We start from the raw sequence: 19988 nt of genomic DNA, 5'->3' as shown, positions 1-19988 counted from the left end.
GAGTAACACAATACACCACAGAGTAACACAACACAGAGTAACAACACAGAGTAACACAATACAGAGTAACACAATACAGAGCAACACAATACAGAGCAACACAATACAACACAGAGCAACACAATACAACACAGAGCAACAACACAACACAGAGTAACACAATACAACACAGAGTAACACAACACAGAGTAACACAACACAACACAGAGTAACACAACACAACACAGAGTAACACAATACAACACAGAGTAACAACACAGAGTAACACAACACAGAGCAACACAACACAACACAGAGTAACACAATACAACACAGAGTAACAACACAGAGCAACACAACACAGAGCGACACAACACAACACAGAGCAACACAACACAACACAGAGTAACACAATACAGAGCAACACAATACAACACAGAGTAACAACACAGAGTAACACAACACAGAGCAACACAATACAACACAGAGCAACACAATACAACACAGAGCAACAACACAGAGTAACAACACAGAGTAACAATACAGAGTAACACAATACAGAGCAACACAATACAGAGCAACACAATACAACACAGAGCAACACAATACAACACAGAGCAACAACACAGAGTAACACAATACAACACAGAGTAACACAATACACCACAGAGTAACACAACACAGAGTAACAACACAGAGTAACACAATACAGAGTAACACAATACAGAGCAACACAACACAACACAGAGTAACACAACACAACACAGAGTAACAACACAGAGTAACACAACACAGAGTAACACAACACAGAGTAACACAACACAACACAGAGTAACACAATACAGAGCAACAACACAGAGCAACAACACAGAGTAACACAACACAGAGTAACACAACACAACACAGAGTAACACAACACAACACAGAGTAACACAACACAACACAGAGTAACACAACACAGAGCAACAACACAGAGCAACACAACACAACACAGAGTAACACAACACAATACAGAGGTCTGATATAATGACCATGTGGTCTGATGTAATGACCATGTGGAGGTCTGATGTAATGACCATGTGGTCTGATGTAATGACCATGTGGAGGTCTGATGTAATGACCATGTGGAGGTCTGATGTAATGACCATGTGGAGGTCTGATGTAATGACCATGTGGTCTGATATAATGACCATGTGGAGGTCTGATGTAATGACCATGTGGTCTGATATAATGACCATGTGGTCTGATGTAATGACCATGTGGTCTGATATAATGACCATGTGGTCTGATGTAATGACCATGTGGAGGTCTGATGTAATGACCATGTGGTCTGATGTAATGACCATGTGGAGGTCTGATGTAATGACCATGTGGTCTGATATAATGACCATGTGGAGGTCTGATGTAATGACCATGTGGTCTGATGTAATGACCATGTGGAGGTCTGATGTAATGACCATGTGGTCTGATGTAATGACCATGTGGTCTGATGTAATGACCATGTGGAGGTCTGATGTAATGACCATGTGGAGGTCTGATGTAATGACCATGTGGATGTCTGATGTAATGACCATGTGGAGGTCTGATGTAATGACCATGTGGTCTGATATATTGACCATGTGGTCTGATGTAATGACCATGTGGTCTGATATAATGACCATGTGGTCTGATGTAATGACCATGTGGAGGTCTGATGTAATGACCATGTGGAGGTCTGATGTAATGACCATGTGGTCTGATATAATGACCATGTGGAGGTCTGATGTAATGACCATGTGGTCTGATGTAATGACCATGTGGAGGTCTGATGTAATGACCATGTGGTCTGATGTAATGACCATGTGGTCTGATGTAATGACCATGTGGTCTGATGTAATGACCATGTGGAGGTCTGATGTAATGACCATGTGGAGGTCTGATGTAATGACCATGTGAAGGTCTGATGTAATGACCATGTGGAGGTCTGATGTAATGACCATGTGGTCTGATGTAATGACCATGTGGTCTGATGTAATGACCATGTGGTCTGATGTAATGACCATGTGGAGGTCTGATGTAATGATCATGTTGTCTGATGTAATGACCATGTGGAGGTCTGATGTAATGACCATGTGGTCTGATGTAATGACCATGTGGAGGTCTGATGTAATGACCATGTGGAGGTCTGATGTAATGACCATGTGGAGGTCTGATGTAATGACCATGTGGAGGTCTGATGTAATGACCATGTGGAGGTCTGATGTAATGACCATGTGGAGGTCTGATGTAATGACCATGTGGAGGTCTGATGTAATGACCATGTGGAGGTCTGATATCCCAGGATAAGGGCGAGAGCAGGGTTGTCACCTTCAGCTCTATGCTAGAATCCATCACAGCTGTTTATGCATACAAACTGCCAAGACAACAAATGCTGCAGGTTTAATCTGGGGTTTGAATAGATTCATTTTAGATTACAGTATGATAAACTTTACAGAACTATGAAATTAAATACCAAATGATTGAATGAAATGATCAACATTGGTGTAAGCACACAGCAATGAAATAATCAGGGTCAACTAACAGAGACGTTAAAACTAAGTGGTATTTCCAGATAAGGCTAGTTAGTGTGAAGGTCTGTGCTCCCACTCCTCCTGTCCTGTAGGGGGCAACACAAAGACTCTGCAGCAGTGGAGGAATGGGAGGACCATCCTCCTCAGTGAATTTCATACAACTAAAAAAAGTAAAACACTTAAAAAGTTATCCTTTTTACATAAAACTATACTAAATATATTCACATGACCAAATAATTTATTAAAAGACATTTTCACAGTGAAGGTCTACAGTAGCCTGAACAGCCCTGTTTAGGGTAGCACCATGGTGTAGCCGGAGGACAGCTAGCTTCCGTCCTCCTCTGGGTACATTGACTTCAATACAAAACCTAGGAGGCTCATGGTTCTCACCCCCCTTCCATAGTAATTGGAAGGTCTATGTGACAGGCTATGTGCAACACTGCCCACAAAATGAGGTGGAAACTGAGCTGAACTTTTAACCTCCTGCCAAATGTATGACCATATTAGAGACACATATTTCCCTCAGATTACACAGACCCACAAAGAATTAGAAAACAAATCCAATTTTGATAAACTTCCATATCTACTGGGTGAAATACCACAGTGATCCATCACAGCAACAAGATGTGTGACCTGTTGCCTCAAGAAAAGGGCAACCAGTGAAGAACAAACACCATTGTAAATACAACCCATATTTATGTTTATTTATTTTCCCTTTTGTACTTTAATTATTTTAACATTGTTACAACACTGGAACTTTTGAGAGTGTAATGTTTACTGTTCATTTTTTATTGTTTATTTCACATATGTTTTCCATGCCAATAAAGCCCTTTGAATTGAAATTATATTTGAAATTATATATGCTGTTTGTATGTGGCTGCTATGAAAGGGATCATGCTGTTTGTATGTGGCTGCTATGAAAGGGATCATGCTGTTTGTATGTAGCTGCTATGAAAGTGATCATGTTGTTTGTATGTAGCTGCTATGAAAGGGATCATGCTGTTTGTATGTGGCTGCTATGAAAGTGATCATGTTGTTTGTATGTAGCTGCTATGAAAGTGATCATGTTGTTTGTATGTAGCTGCTATGAAAGGGATCATGCTGTTTGTATGTGGCTGCTATGAAAGTGAACTGTGTTTGCGTGTGATCAGGCCAGTGCTTAATTTGTAAATCGGGAGGTGCCGGAACAAACAGTGAGCACTAGAGTGGGGTGACCTGGTGAGCTCCGAGGTACCGGAACACATACCACATTTTTCATGCCACGAGAGGTACCGGATCCGGCCAAATTGGTTCCGGACACAAAACGGTCCAAAACACAGAGCTGTCGGATCCTGTTCCGGCAGGTTCCGGCTCAGATTAAGCACTGGATCACGGGTGTATTCATTACGCTGAACCTTTTCCTCCCCTATTTCGTGGCATCCAATTGGTAGTTACAGTCTTGTCTCATCGCTGCAACTCCCGTACGGCCTCAGGAGAGGCGAAGGTCGAGACCCATGCGTCCTCCGAAACACAACCCCAACCAAGCTGCACTGCTTCTTGACATAATGCCCATTTAACCCGGAAGCCAGCCGCACCAATGTGTCGGAGGAAACACCGTACACCTGGCGACCATGTCAGCGTGCACGGCGCCCGGCCCGCCACAGGAGTCGCTAGTGCACGATGGGATAAGGACATCCCTGCCGGGCAAACCCTCCCCTAACCCGGACAACGCTGGGCCAATTGTGCACCGCCCCATGGGTCTCCCGGTCGCGGCCGTCTGCGCTCGTCTCGACCTGTGCACCTACATTTTATACTTTAATTCATAAGCTAGGTTGTAGCAACCTCATGATGGGTATAGGGAACATTTGAGTATCACGTGCAGTGCCTTCGGAAAGAATTCAGACCCCTTGACTTTTTCCACATTTTCTTAGGTTACAGCCTTATTCTAAAATGTATTCAATTGTTTTTTTCCCCCTCATCAATCTACACACAATACCCCATAATGACAAAGCAAAAACAGCCAGCTTGGCACACCTGTATTTGGGGAGTTTCTCCCATTCTTCTCTGCAGATCCTCTCAAGCTCCGTCAGGTTGGATTGGGAGCATTGCTGCACAGTTATTTTCAGGTCTCTCCAGAGATGTTTGATCGGGTTCAAGTCCAGGCTCTGGCTGGGCCAGTCAAGGACATTCAGAGACTTGTCCCAAAGCCACTTCTGTATTGTCTGGCTGTGTGCTTAGGGTCGTTGTCCTGTTGGAAGGTGAACCTTCGCCCCAGTCTGAGGTCCTGAGCGCTCTGGAGCAGGTTTTCTGACTAGTCTCCCAGTCCCTGCCAGTGAAAAACATCCCCACAGCATGATGCTGCCACCACCATGCTTCAACGTAGGGATGGTGCCAGGTTTCCTCCAGACGAGGAAACCAGGCCAAAGAGTTCAATCTTGGTTTCATCAGACCAGAGAATCTTGTTTCTCATGGTCTGGGAGTCCTTTAGGTGCCTTTTGGCAAACTCCAAGCGGGCTGTCATGTGCCTTTTACTGAGGAGTGGCTTCTGTCTGCCAACTCTACCATAAAGGCCTGATTGGTGGAGTGCTGCAGAGATGGTTGTCCTTCTGGAAGGTTCTCCCATCTCCACAGAGGAACTCTGGAGTTACCATCAGGTTCTTGGTCACCTCCCTGACCAAGGCCCTTCTCCCCCGATTGCTCAGTTTGGCCGGGCGGCCAGCTCTAGGAAGAGTCTTGGTGGTTCCAAACTTCTTCCATTTAAGAATGGAAGAACAACCACCAAATTCTACAACCACCTAAAAAGAAGCGATTCTCAAACCTCCCATAACAGAGCCATCACATACAGAGAGATCAGAGAGTCCCCTAAGCAAGCTGGTCCTTCCATAACAAAGCCATCACATACAGAGAGATCAGAGAGTCCCCTAAGCAAGCTGGTCCTCCCATAACAGAGCCATCACATACAGAGAAATTAACCTGGAGAAGAGTCCCCTAAGCAATCTGGTCCTGGGGCTCTGTTCACAAACACAAACAGACCCCACAGAGCCCCAGGACAGCAACACAATTAGACCCAACCAAGGGCGAGAGGAGTGCACGGAAATCTGAAGCCTTCAACGAGTCCTTTGTGCACAGCTGTGCTGCTCACTCTCTCTCTCTCTTCGCTGTCAGTTGTACTGGAAGACAAGAGGCCTACCACACAGTGGGGTCATTCAGAAGAGCTGGCACTAGAAAGGATAGCTCACAGAGATGGTTATATCTGTTTAGAAAGTCCTTCACACAACCCATCTTTTTACATATCATAATTTGACAACTTGTTTCCTTGTATTCATATTGAAAAGGCTTTTGGTATAGGAAAATACTTCAGCCCTTTCATTAGATTTATGTCGCTCTCTTCCATCTCTCTCTCTCTTCCATATCTCTCTCTTCCATCTCTCTCTCTCTCCCTTTCTCCTCCATTTCTCCAAGGCACGCAAGACATAGGCTAAATATGGCCTGGTCCGTCTCACAAAGCTCCCACATTACCAAACTAACCTTCATGACCCTCAGCTCAGATGCTGTCATGGCACAAACATGTTGCAGAGACAGAGAGAAGGAAGGACATTAGAGAAAGAGGAAAGATGGAGAGAACACTTAAAGGACAGAAAGAGATAGATTAGGGGAGAGACAGGGTGAGATAGATTAGGGGGGAGACAGGGTGAGATAGATTAGGGGGGAGACAGGGTGAGATAGATTAGGGGGGAGACAGGGTGAGATAGATTAGGGGAGAGACAGGGTGAGATAGATTAGGGGGGAGACAGGGTGAGATAGATTAGGGGGGAGACAGGGTGAGATAGATTAGGGGGGAGACAGGGTGAGATAGATTAGGGGGGAGACAGGGTGAGATAGATTAGGGGGGAGACAGGGTGAGATAGATTAGGGGGGAGACAGGGTGAGATAGATTAGGGGGGAGACAGGGTGAGATAGATTAGGGGAGAGACAGGGTGAGATAGATTAGGGGAGAGACAGGGTGAGATAGATTAGGGGGGAGACAGGGTGAGATAGATTAGGGGAGAGACAGGGTGAGATAGATTAGGGGAGAGACAGGGTGAGATAGATTAGGGGAGAGACAGGGTGAGATAGATTAGGGGAGAGACAGGGTGAGATAGATTAGGGGAGAGACAGGGTGAGATAGATTAGGGGGGAGACAGGGTGAGATAGATTAGGGGGGAGACAGGGTGAGATAGATTAGGGGGGAGACAGGGTGAGATAGATTAGGGGGGAGACAGGGTGAGATAGATTAGGGGGGAGACAGGGTGAGATAGATTAGGGGGGAGACAGGGTGAGATAGATTAGGGGGGAGACAGGGTGAGATAGATTAGGGGAGAGACAGGGTGAGATATATTAGGGGGGAGACAGGGTGAGATAGATTAGGGGAGAGACAGGGTGAGATAGATTAGGGGGGAGACAGGGTGAGATAGATTAGGGGGGAGACAGGGTGAGATAGATTAGGGGGGAGACAGGGTGAGATAGATTAGGGGGGAGACAGGGTGAGATAGATTAGGGGGGAGACAGGGTGAGATAGATTAGGGGGGAGACAGGGTGAGATAGATTAGGGGGGAGACAGGGTGAGATAGATTAGGGGGGAGACAGGGTGAGATAGATTAGGGGAGAGACAGGGTGAGATAGATTAGGGGGGAGACAGGGTGAGATAGATTAGGGGGGAGACAGGGTGAGATAGATTAGGGGGGAGACAGGGTGAGATAGATTAGGGGGGAGACAGGGTGAGATAGATTAGGGGGGAGACAGGGTGAGATAGATTAGGGGGGAGACAGGGTGAGATAGATTAGGGGAGAGACAGGGTGAGATAGATTAGGGGGGAGACAGGGTGAGATAGATTAGGGGGGAGACAGGGTGAGATAGATTAGGGGGGAGACAGGGTGAGATAGATTAGGGGGGAGACAGGGTGAGATAGATTAGGGGGGAGACAGGGTGAGATAGATTAGGGGGGAGACAGGGTGAGATAGATTAGGGGAGAGACAGGGTGAGATAGATTAGGGGGAGACAGGGTGAGATAGATTAGGGGGGAGACAGGGTGAGATAGATTAGGGGGGAGACAGGGTGAGATAGATTAGGGGGAGACAGGGTGAGATAGATTAGGGGGGAGACAGGGTGAGATAGATTAGGGGGGAGACAGAGTGAGATAGATTAGGGGAGAGACAGGGTGAGATAGATTAGGGGGGAGACAGGGTGAGATAGATTAGGGGGGAGACAGGGTGAGATAGATTAGGGGGGAGACAGGGTGAGATAGATTAGGGGGGAGACAGGGTGAGATAGATTAGGGGGGAGACAGGGTGAGATAGATTAGGGGAGAGACAGGGTGAGATAGATTAGGGGAGAGACAGGGTAGAAGATAGATTAGGGGAGAGACAGGGTGAGATAGATTAGGGGAGAGACAGGGTGAGATAGATTAGGGGGGAGACAGGGTGAGATAGATTAGGGGGGAGACAGGGTGAGATAGATTAGGGGGGAGACAGGGTGAGATAGATTAGGGGGGAGACAGGGTGAGATAGATTAGGGGGGAGACAGGGTGAGATAGATTAGGGGGGAGACAGGGTGAGATAGATTAGGGGAGAGACAGGGTGAGATAGATTAGGGGAGAGAGAGGGTGAGATAGATTAGGGGAGAGACAGGGTGAGGCCCTGTATGGAGGGGGTTACTAAAGGTTACTCCCAGGTTGTACAGTCAGTCCATATGATACTTAGCCAATCAAATTTTGGATGACAGGTGTCTGATAGGAGGCAGATAGGAGGCTGATAGGAGGCAGATAGGTGGCTGATAGGAGGCTGATAGGAGGCAGATAGGAGGCTGATAGGAGGCAGATAGGAGGCAGATAGGAGGCTGATAGGAGGCAGATAGGTGGCTGATAGGAGGCTGATAGGAGGCAGATAGGAGGCTGATAGGAGGCAGATAGGAGGCTGATAGGTGGCAGATAGGAGGCTGATATGAGGCTGATAGGAGGCTGATAGGTGGCAGATAGGTGGCAGATAGGAGGCTGATAGGTGGCAGATAGGTGGCAGATAGGAGGCTGATAGGAGGCTGATAGGTGGCTGATAGGAGGCTGATAGGAGGCTGATAGGTGGCTGATAGGAGGCTGATAGGAGGCAGATAGGAGGCAGATAGGAGGCTGATAGGAGGCTGATAGGAGGCTGATAGGAGGCAGATAGGAGGCTGATAGGTGGCTGATAGGAGGCAGATAGGAGGCTGATAGGAGGCTGATAGGTGGCTGATAGGAGGCTGATAGGAGGCTGATAGGAGGCAGATAGGAGGCTGATAGGAGGCTGATAGGAGGCTGATAGGAGGCTGATAGGAGGCAGATAGGAGGCTGATAGGAGGCTGATAGGAGGCTGATAGGAGGCTGATAGGAGGCAGATAGTAGGCAGATAGGAGGCTGATAGGAGGCTGATAGGTGGCTGATAGGTGGCTGATAGGAGGCAGATAGGAGGCTGATAGGAGGCTGATAGGAGGCTGATAGGTGGCTGATAGGAGGCTGATAGGAGGCTGATAGGTGGCTGATAGGAGGCAGATAGGAGGCTGATAGGAGGCTGATAGGAGGCTGATAGGTGGCTGATAGGAGGCTGATAGGAGGCTGATAGGAGGCTGATAGGAGGCTGATAGGAGGCTGATAGGAGGCAGATAGGAGGCAGATAGGAGGCTGATAGGAGGCTGATAGGAGGCAGATAGGAGGCAGATAGGAGGCTGATAGGAGGCTGATAGGAGGCTGATAGGAGGCTGATAGGAGGCAGATAGGAGGCAGATAGGAGGCTGATAGGAGGCAGATAGGAGGCTGATAGGAGGCTGATAGGAGGCTGATAGGAGGCAGATAGGAGGCAGATAGGAGGCAGATAGGAGGCTGATAGTAATATCTCCTATGATTGGACACAGAAAGGAAAGACTCTTCTGAAAGGAGAAGGAAACACCCCCCAGTAGCTCCATTGTGAGGCAGAATAACACACACACACTGTGGCTGCTTGCAGCACTTAAACTATGTTCATACAACTTCCTGTTAGCAGCAGGCTAAAATAGTTCAGCAGGAAATCAGGAAGAAATGAAACAGAGCAACGTCTCAACACAAGGGGCGTCAATTGGGTACGGCAGAATTTAACCTTTACTTAACTAGGCAAATCAGTTAAGAACAAATTCTTATTTACAATGACGGGGGCTGGGATTAAAAATAAAAAATTAATTACATTAAAATATAGGACAAAACAGAAGAGAGCCAACACAACACCACATAAAGAGAGACCTAAGACAACAACACAGCATGGCAGCAACACATGACAACACAGCATGGCAGCAACACAACATGACAACAACATGGCAGCAACACAACATGACAACAACATGGCAGCAACACAACATGACAACACAGCATGGCAGCAACACATGACAACACAGCATGGTAGCAACACAACATGACAACAACATGGCAGCAACACAACAACACAGCATGGTAGCAACACATGACAACACAGCATGGCAGCAACACAACATGACAACAACATGGCAGCAACACAACATGACAACACAGCATGGTAGCAACACATGACAACACAGCATGGTAGCAACACATGACAACACAGCATGGCAGCAACACATGACAACACAGCATGGCAGCAACACAACATGACAACAACATGGCAGCAACACAACATGACAACACAGCATGGTAGCAACACATGACAACACAGCATGGCAGCAACACAACATGACAACAACATGGCAGCAACACAACATGACAACACAGCATGGCAGCAACACAACATGACAACACAGCATGGTAGCAACACATGACAACACAGCATGGCAGCAACACATGACAACACAGCATGGCAGCAACACATGACAACACAGCATGGTAGCAACACATGACAACACAGCATGGCAGCAACACATGACAACACAGCATGGTAGCAACACATGACAACACAGCATGGCAGCAACACATGACAACACAGCATGGTAGCAGCACAACATGACAACAACATGGTAGCAACACAACATGGCAGCAGCACAGGGTACAACCATTATTGGGCACAGACAACAGCACAAAGGGCAAGAAGGTAGAGACAACAATACATCACTCGAAGCAGCCACAACTGTCAGTAAGAGTGTCTATGATTGAGTCTTTGAATGAAGAGATGGAGATAAAACGGTCCAGTTTGAGAATATGGCTCTTTAATTGTAAATAACAATTTGTTCTTAACTGACTTGTTAAATAAAGGTTCAATACAAATAAATTAATGGCAGTCACCATAACCAACAATTTAAAATAGGCTTCTAAAATCATTCCAATCCCCATTAACAGGCAAATGCAGTTTAGCCTTTTACAGGGGTGGCTTTAGGACCATGTGGACGGCTAGAGAGGACAGGCGGGCTGTTAGCGGTAGCAGAGAGCATGTTTCAGGACCATGTGGACGGCTAGAGACGACAGACGGGCTGTTAGCGGTAGCAGAGAGCATGTTTCAGGACCATGTGGACGGCTAGAGAGGACAGGCGGGCTGTTAGCGGTAGCAGAGAGCATGTTTCAGGACCATGTGGACGGCTAGAGACGACAGACGGGCTGTTAGCGGTAGCAGAGAGCATGTTTCAGGACCATGTGGAGGGCTAGAGAGGACAGGCGGGCTGTTAGCGGTAGCAGAGAGCATGTTTCAGGACCATGTGGACGGCTAGAGAGGACAGGCGGGCTGTTAGCGGTAGCAGAGAGCATGTTTCAGGACCATGTGGAGGGCTAGAGAGGACAGGCGGGCTGTTAGCGGTAGCAGAGAGCATGTTTCAGGACCATGTGGACGGCTAGAGAGGACAGGCGGGCTGTTAGCGGTAGCAGAGAGCATGTTTCAGGACCATGTGGAGGGCTAGAGAGGACAGGCGGGCTGTTAGCGGTAGCAGAGAGCATGTTTCAGGACCATGTGGAGGGCTAGAGAGGACAGGCGGGCTGTTAGCGGTAGCAGAGAGCATGTTTCAGGACCATGTGGAGGGCTAGAGAGGACAGGCGGGCTGTTAGCGGTAGCAGAGAGCATGTTTCAGGACCATGTGGAGGGCTAGAGAGGACAGGCGGGCTGTTAGCGGTAGCAGAGAGCATGTTTCAGGACCATGTGGAGGGCTAGAGAGGACAGGCGGGCTGTTAGCGGTAGCAGAGAGCATGTTTCAGGACCATGTGGACGGCTAGAGAGGACAGGCGGGCTGTTAGCGGTAGCAGAGAGCATGTTTCAGGACCATGTGGAGGGCTAGAGAGGACAGGCGGGCTGTTAGCGGTAGCAGAGAGCATGTTTCAGGACCATGTGGAGGGCTAGAGAGGACAGGCGGGCTGTTAGCGGTAGCAGAGAGCATGTTTCAGGACCATGTGGAGGGCTAGAGAGGACAGGCGGGCTGTTAGCGGTAGCAGAGAGCATGTTTCAGGACCATGTGGAGGGCTAGAGAGGACAGGCGGGCTGTTAGCGGTAGCAGAGAGCATGTTTCAGGACCATGTGGAGGGCTAGAGAGGACAGGCGGGCTGTTAGCGGTAGCAGAGAGCATGTTTCAGGACCATGTGGACGGCTAGAGACGACAGGCGGGCTGTTAGCGGTAGCAGAGAGCATGTTTCAGGACCATGTGGACGGCTAGAGACGACAGGCGGGCTGTTAGCGGTAGCAGAGAGCATGTTTCAGGACCATGTGGACGGCTAGAGAGGACAGTCGGGCTGTTAGCGGTAGCAGAGAGCATGTTTCAGGACCATGTGGACGGCTAGAGACGACAGGCGGGCTGTTAGCGGTAGCAGAGAGCATGTTTCAGGACCATGTGGACGGCTAGAGAGGACAGGCGGGCTGTTAGCGGTAGCAGAGAGCATGTTTCAGGACCATGTGGATGGCTAGAGACGACAGGCGGGCTGTTAGCGGTAGCAGAGAGCATGTTTCAGGACCATGTGGACGGCTAGAGACGACAGACGGGCTGTTAGCGGTAGCAGAGAGCATGTTTCAGGACCATGTGGACGGCTAGAGAGGACAGGCGGGCTGTTAGCGGTAGCAGAGAGCATGTTTCAGGACCATGTGGATGGCTAGAGACGACAGACGGGCTGTTAGCGGTAGCAGAGAGCATGTTTCAGGACCATGTGGACGGCTAGAGACGACAGACGGGCTGTTAGCGGTAGCAGAGAGCATGTTTCAGGACCATGTGGACGGCTAGAGACGACAGACGGGCTGTTAGCGGTAGCAGAGAGCATGTTTCAGGACCATGTGGACGGCTAGAGAGGACAGGCGGGCTGTTAGCGGTAGCAGAGAGCATGTTTCAGGACCATGTGGACGGCTAGAGACGACAGGCGGGCTGTTAGCGGTAGCAGAGAGCATGTTTCAGGACCATGTGGAGGGCTAGAGAGGACAGGCGGGCTGTTAGCGGTAGCAGAGAGCATGTTTCAGGACCATGTGGAGGGCTAGAGAGGACAGGCGGGCTGTTAGCGGTAGCAGAGAGCATGTTTCAGGACCATGTGGACGGCTAGAGAGGACAGGCGGGCTGTTAGCGGTAGCAGAGAGCATGTTTCAGGACCATGTGGAGGGCTAGAGAGGACAGGCGGGCTGTTAGCGGTAGCAGAGAGCATGTTTCAGGACCATGTGGAGGGCTAGAGAGGACAGGCGGGCTGTTAGCGGTAGCAGAGAGCATGTTTCAGGACCATGTGGAGGGCTAGAGAGGACAGGCGGGCTGTTAGCGGTAGCAGAGAGCATGTTTCAGGACCATGTGGAGGGCTAGAGAGGACAGGCGGGCTGTTAGCGGTAGCAGAGAGCATGTTTCAGGACCATGTGGAGGGCTAGAGAGGACAGGCGGGCTGTTAGCGGTAGCAGAGAGCATGTTTCAGGACCATGTGGAGGGCTAGAGAGGACAGGCGGGCTGTTAGCGGTAGCAGAGAGCATGTTTCAGGACCATGTGGAGGGCTAGAGAGGACAGGCGGGCTGTTAGCGGTAGCAGAGAGCATGTTTCAGGACCATGTGGACGGCTAGAGAGGACAGGCGGGCTGTTAGCGGTAGCAGAGAGCATGTTTCAGGACCATGTGGAGGGCTAGAGAGGACAGGCGGGCTGTTAGCGGTAGCAGAGAGCATGTTTCAGGACCATGTGGAGGGCTAGAGAGGACAGGCGGGCTGTTAGCGGTAGCAGAGAGCATGTTTCAGGACCATGTGGAGGGCTAGAGAGGACAGGCGGGCTGTTAGCGGTAGCAGAGAGCATGTTTCAGGACCATGTGGACGGCTAGAGACGACAGGCGGGCTGTTAGCGGTAGCAGAGAGCATGTTTCAGGACCATGTGGACGGCTAGAGAGGACAGTCGGGCTGTTAGCGGTAGCAGAGAGCATGTTTCAGGACCATGTGGACGGCTAGAGACGACAGGCGGGCTGTTAGCGGTAGCAGAGAGCATGTTTCAGGACCATGTGGACGGCTAGAGAGGACAGGCGGGCTGTTAGCGGTAGCAGAGAGCATGTTTCAGGACCATGTGGATGGCTAGAGACGACAGGCGGGCTGTTAGCGGTAGCAGAGAGCATGTTTCAGGACCATGTGGACGGCTAGAGACGACAGACGGGCTGTTAGCGGTAGCAGAGAGCATGTTTCAGGACCATGTGGACGGCTAGAGACGACAGGCGGGCTGTTAGCGGTAGCAGAGAGCATGTTTCAGGACCATGTGGACGGCTAGAGAGGACAGGCGGGCTGTTAGCGGTAGCAGAGAGCATGTTTCAGGACCATGTGGACGGCTAGAGACGACAGGCGGGCTGTTAGCGGTAGCAGAGAGCATGTTTCAGGACCATCAAATCAAAATCTACTTTTACTTGTCACATGCGCTGAAAGCAACAGGGGTATACTTTACAATTAAAGGCTTACGAACGCATTCTAAACATCGCAGAGTTAAAAAGTAAGAAAAATATTTAAATAAAAAGGAATAGTAACACAAGAAAAACAGCAATGAGGCTATATAATCAAATCAAATGTACCGGTACAGAGTCAATGTGGAGGCTATATAATCAAATCAAATGTTAGTAGACGGTACAGAGTCAATGTGGAGGCTATATACAGGGTATTACGGTACAGAGTCAATGTGGAGGCTATATACAGGGGGTACCGGTACAGAGTCAATGTGGAGGCTATATACAGGGTATTACGGTACAGAGACAATGTGGAGGCTATATACAGGGGGTACCGGTACAGAGTCAATGTGGAGGCTATATACAGGGGGGTACCGGTACAGAGTCAATGTGGAGGCTATATACAGGGGGTACCGGTACAGAGTCAATGTGGAGGCTATATACAGGGGGTACCGGTACAGAGTCAATGTGGAGGCTATATACAGGGGGTACCGGTACAGAGTCAATGTGGAGGCTATATACAGGGGGTACCGGTACAGAGTCAATGTGGAGGCTATATACAGGGGGTACCGGTACAGAGTCAATGTGGAGGCTATATACAGGGGGTACCGGTACAGAGTCAATGTGGAGGCTATATACAGGGGGTACCGGTACAGAGTCAATGTGGAGGCTATATACAGGGGGTACCGGTACAGAGTCAATGTGGAGGCTATATACAGGGGGTACCGGTACAGAGTCAATGTGGAGGCTATATACAGGGTATTACGGTACAGAGTCAATGTGGAGGCTATATACAGGGGGTACCGGTACAGAGTCAATGTGGAGGCTATATACAGGGGGTACCGGTACAGAGTCAATGTGGAGGCTATATACAGGGGGTACCGGTACAGAGTCAATGTGGAGGCTATATACAGGGGGTACCGGTACAGAGTCAATGTGGAGGCTATATACAGGGGGTACCGGTACAGAGTCAATGTGGAGACTATATACAGGGGGTACCGGTACAGAGTCAATGTGGAGGCTATATACAGGGGGTACCGGTACAGAGTCAATGTGGAGGCTATATACAGGGGGTACCGATACAGAGTCAATGTGGAGGCTATATACAGGGGGTACCGGTACAGAGTCAATGTGGAGGCTATATACAGGGGGTACCGGTACAGAGTCAATGTGGAGGCTATATACAGGGGGTACCGGTACAGAGTCAATGTGGAGGCTATATACAGGGGGTACCGGTACAGAGTCAGTGTGGAGGCTATATACAGGGGGTACCGGTACAGAGTCAATGTGGAGGCTATATACAGGGTATTACGGTACAGAGTCAATGTGGAGGCTATATACAGGGGGTACCGGTACAGAGTCAATGTGGAGGCTATATACAGGGGGTACCGGTACAGAGTCAATGTGGAGGCTATATACAGGGGGTACCGGTACAGAGTCAATGTGGAGGCTATATACAGGGGGTACCGGTACAGAGTCAATGTGGAGGCTATATACAGGGGGTACCGGTACAGAGTCAATGTGGAGGCTATATACAGGGGGTACCGGTACAGAGTCAATGTGGAGGCTATATACAGGGGGGTACCGGTACAGAGTCAATGTGGAGGCTATATACAGGGGGTACCGGTACAGAGTCAATGTGGAGGCTATATACAGGGGGTACCGGTACAGAGTCAATGTGGAGGCTATATACAGGGGGTACCGGGACAGAGTCAATGTGGAGGCTATATACAGGGTATTACGGTACAGAGTCAATGTGGAGACTATATACAGGGGGTACCGGTACAGAGTCAATGTGGAGGCTATATACAGGGGGGTACCGGTACAGAGTCAATGTGGAGGCTATATACAGGGGGTACCGGTACAGAGTCAATGTGGAGACTATATACAGGGGGTACCGGTACAGAGTCAATGTGGAGGCTATATACAGGGGGTACCGGTACAGAGTCAATGTGGAGGCTATATACAGGGGGTACCGGTACAGAGTCAATGTGGAGGCTATATACAGGGGGTACCGGTACAGAGTCAATGTGGAGACTATATACAGGGGGTACCGGTACAGAGTCAATGTGGAGGCTATATACAGGGGGTACCGGTACAGAGTCAATGTGGAGGCTATATACAGGGGGTACCGGTACAGAGTCAATGTGGAGGCTATATACAGGGGGTACCGGTACAGAGTTAATGTGGAGGCTATATACAGGGGGTACCGGTACAGAGTCAGTGTGGAGGCTATATACAGGGGGTACCGGTACAGAGTCAATGTGGAGGCTATATACAGGGGGTACCGGTACAGAGTCAATGTGGAGGCTATATACAGGGGGTACCGGTACAGAGTCAATGTGGAGGCTATATACAGGGGGTACCGGTACAGAGTCAATGTGGAGACTATATACAGGGGGTACCGGTACAGAGTCAATGTGGAGGCTATATACAGGGGGTACCGGTACAGAGTCAATGTGGAGGCTATATACAGGGGGTACCGGTACAGAGTCAATGTGGAGGCTATATACAGGGGGTACCGGTACAGAGTCAATGTGGAGGCTATTTACAGGGGGTACCGGTACAGAGTCAATGTGGAGGCTATATACAGGGGGTACCGGTACAGAGTCAATGTGGAGGCTATATACAGGGGGTACCGGTACAGAGTCAATGTGGAGGCTATATACAGGGGGTACCGGTACAGAGTCAATGTGGAGGCTATATACAGGGGGTACCGGTACAGTGTCAATGTGGAGGCTATATACAAGGTATTACGGTACAGAGTCAATGTGGAGACTATATACAGGGGGTACCGGTACAGAGTCAATGTGGAGGCTATTACGGTACAGAGTCAATGTGGAGGCTATATACAGGGGGTACCGGTACAGAGTCAATGTGGAAGCTATATACAGGGGGTACCGGTACAGAGTCAATGTGGAGGCTATATACAGGGGGTACCGGTACAGAGTCAATGTGGAGGCTATATACAGGGGGTACCGGTACAGAGTCAATGTGGAGGCTATATACAGGGGGTACCGGTACAGAGTCAATGTGGAGGCTATATACAGGGGGTACCGGTACAGAGTCAATGTGGAGGCTATATACAGGGGGTACCGGTACAGAGTCAATGTGAGGGGGAACCGGTTAGTCGAGGTAATTGAGGTAATATGTACATGTGACTATGCATAATAATATGTACATGTAGGTAGAGTTATTAAAGTGATGTTGTTACGGCTCTGTGTTACACAAAGTTTAATATTCCATTGAGGTATGTGTGTAAAGCTATTTTGTAGGCAAACTGAATGCGCACAACAGTAAACCGATAATCTCATAGATAACCTCACCTGAATACCATATTCATAATGTATTAAACTATTAAAGTGACTATGCATAGATAATAACAGAGAACAGAAGCGTAAAGGGCAATGCAAATAGTCTGGGTAGCCATTTGATGAGATGTTCAGGAGTCTTATGGCTTGGAGGTAGAAGCTGTTGAGAAGCCTCTTGGACCTAGACTTGACGCTCCGGTATCGCTTGCCGTGCGTCAACACATCAGCTGGGGAGAGTGTGATCACACAGTCGTCCAGAACAGCTGATGCTCTCATGCATGTTTCAGTTACTTGCCTCGAAGCGAGCATGGAAGTAATTTAGCTCGCCCGGTAGGCTCGTGTAACTGGGCAGCTCTCGGCTGTGCTTCTCTTTGTAGTCTGTAACAGTTTGCAAGCCCTGCCACATCCGACGAGCGTCAGCCGGTGTAGTACGATTCGATCTTAGTCTTGTATTGACGCTTTGCCTGTTTGATGGTTCGTCGGAGGGCATAGCGGGATTTCTTATAAGCTTCCGGGTTAGAGTCCCGCTCCTTGAAAGGGGCAGCTATACCCTTTAGCTCAGTGTGGATATTGCCTGTAATCCATGGCTTCTGGTTGGGGTATGTACGTACAGTCACTGTGGGGATGACGTAATCGATGCACTTATTGATGAAGCCAGTGACTGATGTGGTGTATTCCTCAATGCCATTGGAAGAATCCTGGAACATGTTCCAGTCTGTGCAGCAAAACAGTCCTGTAGTTTAGCATCTGCTTCTGACTACTTTTTTATTGACTGAGTCACTGGTGCTCCCTGCTTTAATTTTTGCTTGTAAGCAGGATTCAGGAAGATATAATTATGGTCAGATTTGCCAAATGGGGGGCGAGGGAGAGCTTTGCACGGATTTAAGTTTCCCTGCATTAAAGTTCCCGGCCACTAGGTGCGCTGCCTCTGGATGAGCGTTTTCCTGTTTGCTTATGGAGGTATACAGCTCATTGAGTGCGGTCTTAATGTCAACATCGGTCTGTGGTGGGATGTAGACAACTACGAAAAATACAGATGAAAACTCTCTAGGTAGGTAGTGTGGTCTACAGCTTATCATGAGATACTCTACCTCAGGTGAGCAAAACCTTGAGACTTCCATAGATATCACGCACCAGCTGTACAAGGGGGACCATTACTGAGTCAATGTGCAGAGGTACCAGGGAGTTGAGGTAATTACGGTAATATAGTATGTACAGTTGAAGTCAAAAGTTTACATCCACCTTAGCCAAATACATTTAAACTCAGTTTTTCACAATTGCTGACATTTAATCCTAGTAAAAATTCCCTGTTTTAGGTCAGTTAGGATCACCACTTTATTTTAAGAATGTGAAATGTCAGAATAATAGTAGAGAGAATTATTTATTTCAGCTTTTATTTCTTTCATCACATTCCCAGTGGGTCAGAAGTTTAAATACACTCAATTAGTATTTGGTAGCATTGCCTTCAAATTGTTTAACTTGGGTCAAACGTTTCGGGTAGCCTTCCACAAGCTTCCCACAATAAGTTGGGTGAATGTTGGCCCATTCCTCCTGACAGAGCTGGTGTAACTGAGTCAGGTTTGTAGGCCTCCTTGCTCACACACACTTTTTCAGTTCTGCCCACAAATTTTCTATAGGAATGAGGTCAGGGATTTGTGATGGCCACTCCAATACCTTGATTTTGTTGTCCTTAAGCCATTTTGTCACAACTTTGGAAGTATGCTTGGGGTCATTTTCCATTTGGAAGACCCATTTGCGACCAAGCTTTAACTTCCTGACTGATGTCTTGAGATGTTGCTTCAATATATCCACAGTTTTCCTCCCTCATGATGCCATCTATTTTGTGAAGTGCACCAGTCCCTCCTGCAACAAAGCACCCCGACAACATGATGCTGCCACCCCCGTGCTTCACGGTTGGGATGGTGTTCTTCGACTTCCACTGTAGGTAGGGGTAAAAGTGACTAGGCAATCAGGATAGATAATAAACAGAGTAGCAAATCAAATCAAACTTTGTCACATGCGTGAAGTGACTATGCATAGATAATAAACAGAGAGTAGCAGCAGAGTAAAAGCAAACGGGTGGGGGGGTGTCAATGTAAATAGTAATTTGATTAATTGTTCAGCAGTCTTAAGGCTTGGTCCTGCGGTAGCAGAGAGAAGAGTCTATGACTTGGGTGACTGGAATCTTTGACAATTCTTTGGGCTTTCCTCTGACACTGCCTAGTATATAGGTCCTGGATGGCAGGAAGCGTGGCCCCAGTATTTGTATTTATTATGGATCCCCATTAGTTCCTGCCAAGGCAGCAGCTACTCTTCCTTGGG

At 48.6% G+C, this 19988-nt stretch overlaps 1 protein-coding gene across 3 annotated transcripts in view; it reads right to left on the bottom strand.

The window, feature by feature from the left end:
* disc1 (DISC1 scaffold protein) overlaps positions 1-19988 on the bottom strand; it is a 139569-nt gene that overhangs the window by 109263 nt on the left and 10318 nt on the right. The gene's annotated exons all lie outside the window — the stretch shown is intronic.

This window comes from Salmo salar, chromosome 28 (genome assembly GCF_965601325.2).
Source record: "Salmo salar chromosome 28, fSalSal1, whole genome shotgun sequence".
NCBI lineage: Eukaryota > Metazoa > Chordata > Actinopteri > Salmoniformes > Salmonidae > Salmo > Salmo salar.
Note: the sequence above shows the minus strand (reverse complement) of the source record. Positions and strands in the feature narration are given on the sequence as shown.